Raw genomic sequence first — 7,533 nt, forward strand, 5'->3', positions numbered from 1 at the left:
TGAATGATCATGGCTGCATTACGCTGTTGTGAGACTCTAATCTTGCATATATACCACAGGCAAACCAAGGAGACCAACACCAGAAGGCCTGCTAACGCTCCCATGCCCGCCCATTCCTTCAGATGATTCATGGCTGCAGCAATCCATGATGATAATCCTGTGGCTAGTCCTGCGTCCACTCTGGTAGAATTTACTGTGACAATGGCCACTCACAGCTGCTCCATCGTAGTATCGAATTCTTCAGTCCAATTTCCTAAAATATAGCTCAACAATTGTTTAGACAGATTTGTAGCACGGGAAAAATTCTCATACTGTATGCTAGTGACACAAAGTCCAGCATACTTCCATTGACAGCCAAGTTGAGCGATTTGCCTTAGGGTATCAATTTGCTCCTGCACGAGGTCAATCCTCTGATTGAACACCATCAAGTCTCCTTTTAGTTGAGCATTAATTCCTTTTTGTACATCTAAAGCATGAGCTACATTGGCTAAAAGATTATTTAGGGTCTGAGCAGTCTGCATAGTATGACTCAAGGCTAGTGCCGCGGTGGTGGTACTGCTTTGTCGTTTTCTTTGAAAAAGGGGTTCAAACTAGCATTGAACACACGATGTTTCTGAGGCTAGCTTTCAACACATGATCCTCTTGCCTCTGCCTCCCTATCTCCTTCTGTGTTTGTTCCATACGTGGAATTGGTAGTGTCTGGTAGGTATGGCTTTGTCTACTAAGGAAGGGATCTGTGGCTAGTGGTTACTAGGAGGCATTCAGTGGAGCCGAATTTGGTGATGAGGGGACATGAAAACATGCAGAGGAGATAATGGTTCCCTAAAGAAGTGACACTGTGGAAAGTAGCTCTCCCTGATGGACATATAGGGTACCACTGTGTAGAAACACTAAACATTTGTTCAAATGATGGTATATACCACGATTTAGGAATTTGTTCTAATTCTATATGGTATGAATTTGAGAATGATGAGAGCCTCATCTTGGCTGGTGAACACAGCAAACATCATGTATCCCGGTGAAAAGGGCAATGATTATTGCAACTTATACTTGATTGGTCACTATGAATTCAAGAAGACAAAACTATTCTTTCCAGTTGAGCTTCAGGAAAAAGTTATCTCATGATTGACAAGTAGTTTGATAAAAATTATTATCTAACAGAAAGTCTGACCACATTCTTCTTCTTCTTCTTCTTCTTCTTCTTCTTCTTCTTCTTCTTCTTCTTCTTCTTCTTCTTCTTCTTCTTCATCTTCTTCTTCTTCTTTTTATCTCAGTAATATTGAACCATGGGATCTTCTGCTTGTTTCTCTGAGTTGAAGTCAAAGGTCTTTCCTCTCCAGCTAATGCAGAAAAGCACAACTTAGCCTAAGGGTAATTATCTCAAGTACAATAACTGTATCTTAGTAAGAGCCTCTAAGGAGAAACTATTTGAGCAGATTATTTGTAAAAGCACATTTCTAAATGTAAATTAGGGCAGAATAAATGCATCAGTAGTCAAAGATAGCAGTGGTTTTATTGTTATTTATATTTCTTTTTACTGTTTGCATATCTCTTTGGGCATACATACAAATTTAAGCATACTATTAGTTGTTGATATAATTCTGAAGCATAATATGTACCAATAAAATCAACAGTGACAAAATAATAGAACTGAGACATCTATCCAGTAGTTAGGAGCACTTATTAGTTTTGCAAAGAAACTGAATTCAATTCCCAGCGCCCATAGTGGGTAATTAACAACTGCATATATGTCCATCTGTGTGGGATGTGATACCCTCATCTGGCCTCAAGAGTACTTGCACATACATACACTTATCCCCACACACACACAGTCACACAGTCAAAAAAACAATAAACCTCTAAATAAAAGTCACCTCATTATTAACAATGTAAAAGCAACTTGAAAGTATGTTGTTTAGGAATAATATTTGAGAAAAATATTTAGTATAACTACTTCAAAGGATACTGATCATTAACCATGTTTTATTTTTTAAAACTTAATTGTGATGAAGATATTAAAATAGTATATTAAAAGGTTACATGGTAAAATTTCCAGAAACATATACTTTGATTACATCAACTTAATGTACCCACTCTTCTAATACATACATTCTCGGCTATTATTAGCCATGATCCTTCATTCGTGTCAGTGTTTCTGCTTCCCAATATGCTAGAACATGCATTCTTGTATTTCTGATTCTGGTTTATATCACTTAGCATTATAATCCCTACTTATATCTACTGTGTGATAAATTAAAATATTTCATTTATTGCCTGCATAATAAACCAATATATGTGTCTATATGTATATTTATGCATACATATTGATACATCACATTTTCTTTACCCAGTTATCCATTATTGGCATCTGGCCAATGAATGCACTGATAGAGTTCTCATAGCACTCCATGTTATATATTATATGTTAGCTATAATATATAACACTATTGAAAGAAAATATATTTTTCTGTTCTTAGTCTCCTATGAGCACTGCTGTGAAGTGCTGTGTGAGTATCTTTAATATGCTGATTTAATTTTTTCTATTCATGCTCAGAAGTGGAATAACAAAAATGCAATCACTTAAGTTAGAATGACTATTACTGAAACAAAGAAACAAATAAACAGAACCTTTCAAACAAAAAAGTAACAAACATGAGCAAGAAAATAGAGAAAGAAATTTATATATTGATAGTGGGAACCTAAGGTAGTATTACCCTTATGGAAAACAGTATGAAAACTGTTCCCCAGGAGAGTGGAAAGAGAAGGCTATTTAAATTTTAAACAAATGTCACAAAATTTGGTTATAAGTATCAAGTCTAAATATGATCTTATCTCTTTAATATATTTTAAAGCAGTTTTTAATTTTCTATTTCTAATTCAACCTAAGAACAGTCTTTTATAAAATCTCATTTTAGATACACATAAAGAGGTCCAGGAAAATGAAAATAGCTGTTCCAATTATATGGTGATGAAACAAACATCGCTAACTATATTTTAATTTTGTTCAAAGGTCATTTTGCCTTTACATTCCTATAGTTAATTCAAATGATCAGGGTACTTTCTGTGGTAATAATATTTTGAAAACTTTTCTCTTAAATTGACATATAAATTTGTACTCTTTTGTGGCTATAATATTATATTATCCAATATATGTGTTGAAAATCTAATGATCAAATCAGTGTAATTAACATCCCACCTCCAAAAATGCTTACAGGGTAATTAGTACCCCCAGATCCACAAAAACTTAGATTTTTATTGCCTGCCTACCTTGTCTTCCTCCATGCTATGGGTGGTAGTCATGAAGCACTTTTTTTACTTAGGCATCCGGAGCTCCAAAAACCAGCGTTTCTCACTTTGCCCCTCATTTTCAAGGTCCCTGTTCGGGCGCCAACTGAGCCGCCCTGTGGGCTAGTCGAACAGGGTCCACTTGAAAGCAACACATCTGTGCCACCTGGCAAGACATGCAGGAATTCACTCAAGGTCACACAAAGCTCTGGTTCCCAAGGCTGCAGGGAGCTTGCTATCTACTTCTCAGCCTCAGAGCACCTGCCAGCAGAGACCACCAAGGACAGTCTCTGAGAAATAGAACTATGGATAAGACCCGCATCTGCCAAGGCCAGGAGGCAGAATTCCAATTACCAGATTCCTTCAAGTGTAAGAAAGTGTTCTTAACTGCAAAAGACCAAAGGAACCACTTGAAATAAAAGACCCATTGCCAGCTCAGCTGCATAATGCCAGAAAAACAGAACATTGCTTGAGATGTGTCTCTTTACTGTGTTTGCCCTGTAGCCATAAAGCACATCCTTCGGTCTAACCCATCCTTCCAAAGTCGGAGATAATGAGTGTCTCATTTATCTGGAGGGATGAATCCATTGTTATACTTCAAATACCAAGCCAAAATAGTTGGCCCATGGTTTCTGAGTCCATTCTGCTACAACATCTGAGTTAATGCAGCTTAGACATCTGATGCATGCAACCACTCCAGGATACAGAGGTAATCCTATACTATTGGTATTGTCCTTTTTCAGCTTATGTTTGTGCAGTCATATTGGTGAAATTCTATGGGTTTCTTCTGGGTGAAGAGGTTTCTGGCATATCTAAGAGACACAATCCAACACCAGTTCTCCATCCCTTTGAATCTTAAAATCTTTTCACCTCTGCTTCGATACCTCAATCAATAAAGTCTTTCAGAGGCTGTCTGTGGTAGGCTGCTGTACTGTTCCCTGTCTTCTCCTGCTTCCAATGTCTATCATGTTTGCCATTCTGAATGAGGATTGAGTATCTTCCCTAGTGTCTTCCTTGTTGTTTAGCTTCTTTAGGAGTATAGATTTTAGTATGTTTATCCTATATTATATGTCTAATAACCACTTATAAGTGAGTATATATTATGTGTGTCTTTCTGCTTTTGGGTTACCTCACCCAAGATGATCTTTTCTAGTTCCCACCATTTGCCTACAAATTTTGTGATTTTCTTATTTTTAATAGCTCAGTGATTGAGGTATTGAAGCAGAGACTGAGACCCATAGCCAAACTTTGGGCAAAATGCATGAAATTTTATGAAAAAAGGGGGAGATATAAAGAACTGGGAGGACAGGAGTTACAAAAGGAAACCAACAGAGAAAAAAAATACTGGGCCTTGGAGGCCCTGCAGAGACTGGTACCCCAACAAAGGAGCATGCATGGAGAGAACATAAAAACTCTGCTCACATGTAGTCCATAAATTCAGTCTCCAAGTGGGTTCCTAGTAAGGGAAGCAGAGGCTGTCTCTGGGATGAACTCAGTGGCAGACTCTCTGAGTACCTTCCACTGGAAGGTGTAGCCTTGCCTGGCCACAGAGGAAGACAATGCAGCCTGTCCTAATGTGGCCTGATAGACTAGAGTCATATAGAAAGGAAAGAGGACCTCTCCTATCAGTGGACTACGGGAGTGGCATAGGGGGAGAAGGGGGGGGGGGACTGGGAGGAGATGGGGGAGGGCACTACACCTGGGATACAAAGTAAAAAATTGTAATGAATAATAAAATTAAAATTAAAAATTGAAAAAAACTCTTTTCACCTCATCTTCCACAATTATCGGTAACATTTAGGTGTAAAATTTATATTGCGGATATCTCAACTGTACATTAGCTTCATAACTCTGTAACTTGATTGGTTGTGGAGTTCTGTCTGTAGCAAAGTTGCCTTGCAAAGCTGAGAATTATACTTGTTTATGGGCATAAAGAAAAATATTTAGAATGTAGTCACAGATTATGCTGGTTTAATAAAATAGTCATTGTACATCCTTATGTGACCCCCAACAATTTCAATAGCCCTCAGCTTTGGGGTAGTATTTCATCATCAGGGATGTATACCATGGCAAACATACATTACATGATAACTCCTCAGGGTTGCCATGCCATGGTTGTTTTATTGCTATGCATTGTCGTTATTGCTGTGGAGGACTATTGCTTGCTTTCCTCTTTTGGAAGCTTGCATGAAAACTTGTGATACCATGAAAAGCTAGCCCTTGAGGAGAAGGCTTTCTTGTCACTTCTAGCTTAAGGCCCTCTGTGACCTATGTCTGATGTGAAAGATGTCTTCAGCAATAGAGACATACTTTCCACCTCTGAGGCGCAAACAAGTTTAATATTACTAAACTGAAATGTTTTAGGGATCTCTTGGACCACTCTGACCAACAGCTCAAACAGGGCTTCTCATGTTTGCTATCGGAATGTTTGTTAAATGGCCTTTGACTCTTTGAGGGAGCATTGTCAACCCAAATGAGAAACTTTCATTTAACTTCATATGTGTATGTATACACTGAAATGCATGCATTATATGTATTTTGATATAGATAGCATGGTGCTGGCACAAAAAAAAAAAAAAAGTGAACTGATGGAACAGAACTAAAGACCCAAACATGAGTACATGTGACTTCCACCATTTTGTTTAACATTTTCATAAAGCATTTTGTTTTGCTGTTTCTTATTTGTTTGTTTTGTAATGGGGCCTGATCAGAAGTATGAGGAAACTGTGCTTTGTTTCAGTGGCTTGTCTATTTGATTTTCATTTTTTGATGAAAAGATGATAGACATATAGTTTATCTTGGTTTAATTAAAATTGCATTCTTTGCGAAAGAGTAAGCCAGAGAAAATAAATCAACTTCAACAAATAGTGTTAGAGAAACTTGTTATCCACATACAAAAGAATAAATTATATCAGTGTCTCATACCTTGTGCACACACAAAAAAGTCAAAGACCTAAATATCATATATAAAACGCTGAAAAAGCTCAAAGAAAACATACACAGTACCTTACATGATATAGGAGTAGGAAAGAAATTTTTGGATAGAACTTCATTTGCCCAAGAATTAAAGCCAACAAGTGAGACTTAATTTAATTAAAATTATCCTGTACAGCTAAAGAAACCACCAGCCATGATGGAAGAGAAACTGCCAGCTATGCATCTGTCAGAGATTTAATATCCAGAATATCTAAGAACTCAAAAAGTATTAAGTAAAAAACAAAACAAACCCCCCACAAACAACTAACCAACCAAACAAAACAACAACAAAAACACCACCAACAACAACAAAACCCCATTAACCTGATGCAGAATAGAGTTCTCAAAAGAAGAAAAAAATAGCTGAGAAATATTTAAAAAATGTTTATTATCTCTAGAAATTAATGAAAAGTAAACTAAAACAACTTTGAGATTTTTATCTTACTCCAATCAGAATGGAAAATATCAACAATACAACTGACAAAAAATGCTGGCTTAATAGATGATGCATAGACAGATGATACATAGACCATATAGTTAGATGGATGGATGGATAGATAGATAGATAGATAGATAGATGAGAGAAAGGAAGGATATATAAATATGTTTAATATATATTTAACAATAATAATCAAAGAGAAATGATCAATTTGACAGAAATTCGAGGGAGAAAAGGAAGGAGTTATGAGGCAGACAGGAAAGGGAGATGTGCTGTAACCATATTTTAATTAAAAACTAAATTTAATTATAAAATGAAGTCCACCATTAGGCCACTGGTTTCCAACAGAAGTCCAGGGAATGACATGTTTATTTCGTTAAGTTGGGTTCATATATACATAAAGTTATAAAATATGAAAGTACTGCAGCTAAGTTGTAATTTTTCTGTATGCTCTTCAACTTCTTGTTTCAAACAATAAATCCTAGTATTCCTAGATCTCTCTCAGAAATTTCTTAAATTCATTCTTTTCTATTCTCTATTCACCATGGAAGGAGGAGGCATTTCTTTTGGAATTTTTTTTCCCACTGTGTTTTCTGTACTCTCTCTATATGTTTTGGGATGTCATCCCAAATTAAAAAGTCTAGGCATTTCTACAGAGAATACTCAAGTTACTGCTCCTGATGAGAGAGAGCCAGAAGATAATGGCTAGACAGTCTGCCCTGCCTCTCTGCATTAGTCACAGAGTATAAAAGGAAAGAGCATTGGGTATTGGATGCCTGCCCACTGCTGATAGCGTTAAACCTGCCTTTAAAAATAACATCAAGACCCATGGC

Source organism: Meriones unguiculatus, chromosome 2 (assembly GCF_030254825.1).
Source record: "Meriones unguiculatus strain TT.TT164.6M chromosome 2, Bangor_MerUng_6.1, whole genome shotgun sequence".
NCBI classification, from domain to species: Eukaryota; Metazoa; Chordata; class Mammalia; order Rodentia; family Muridae; genus Meriones; species Meriones unguiculatus.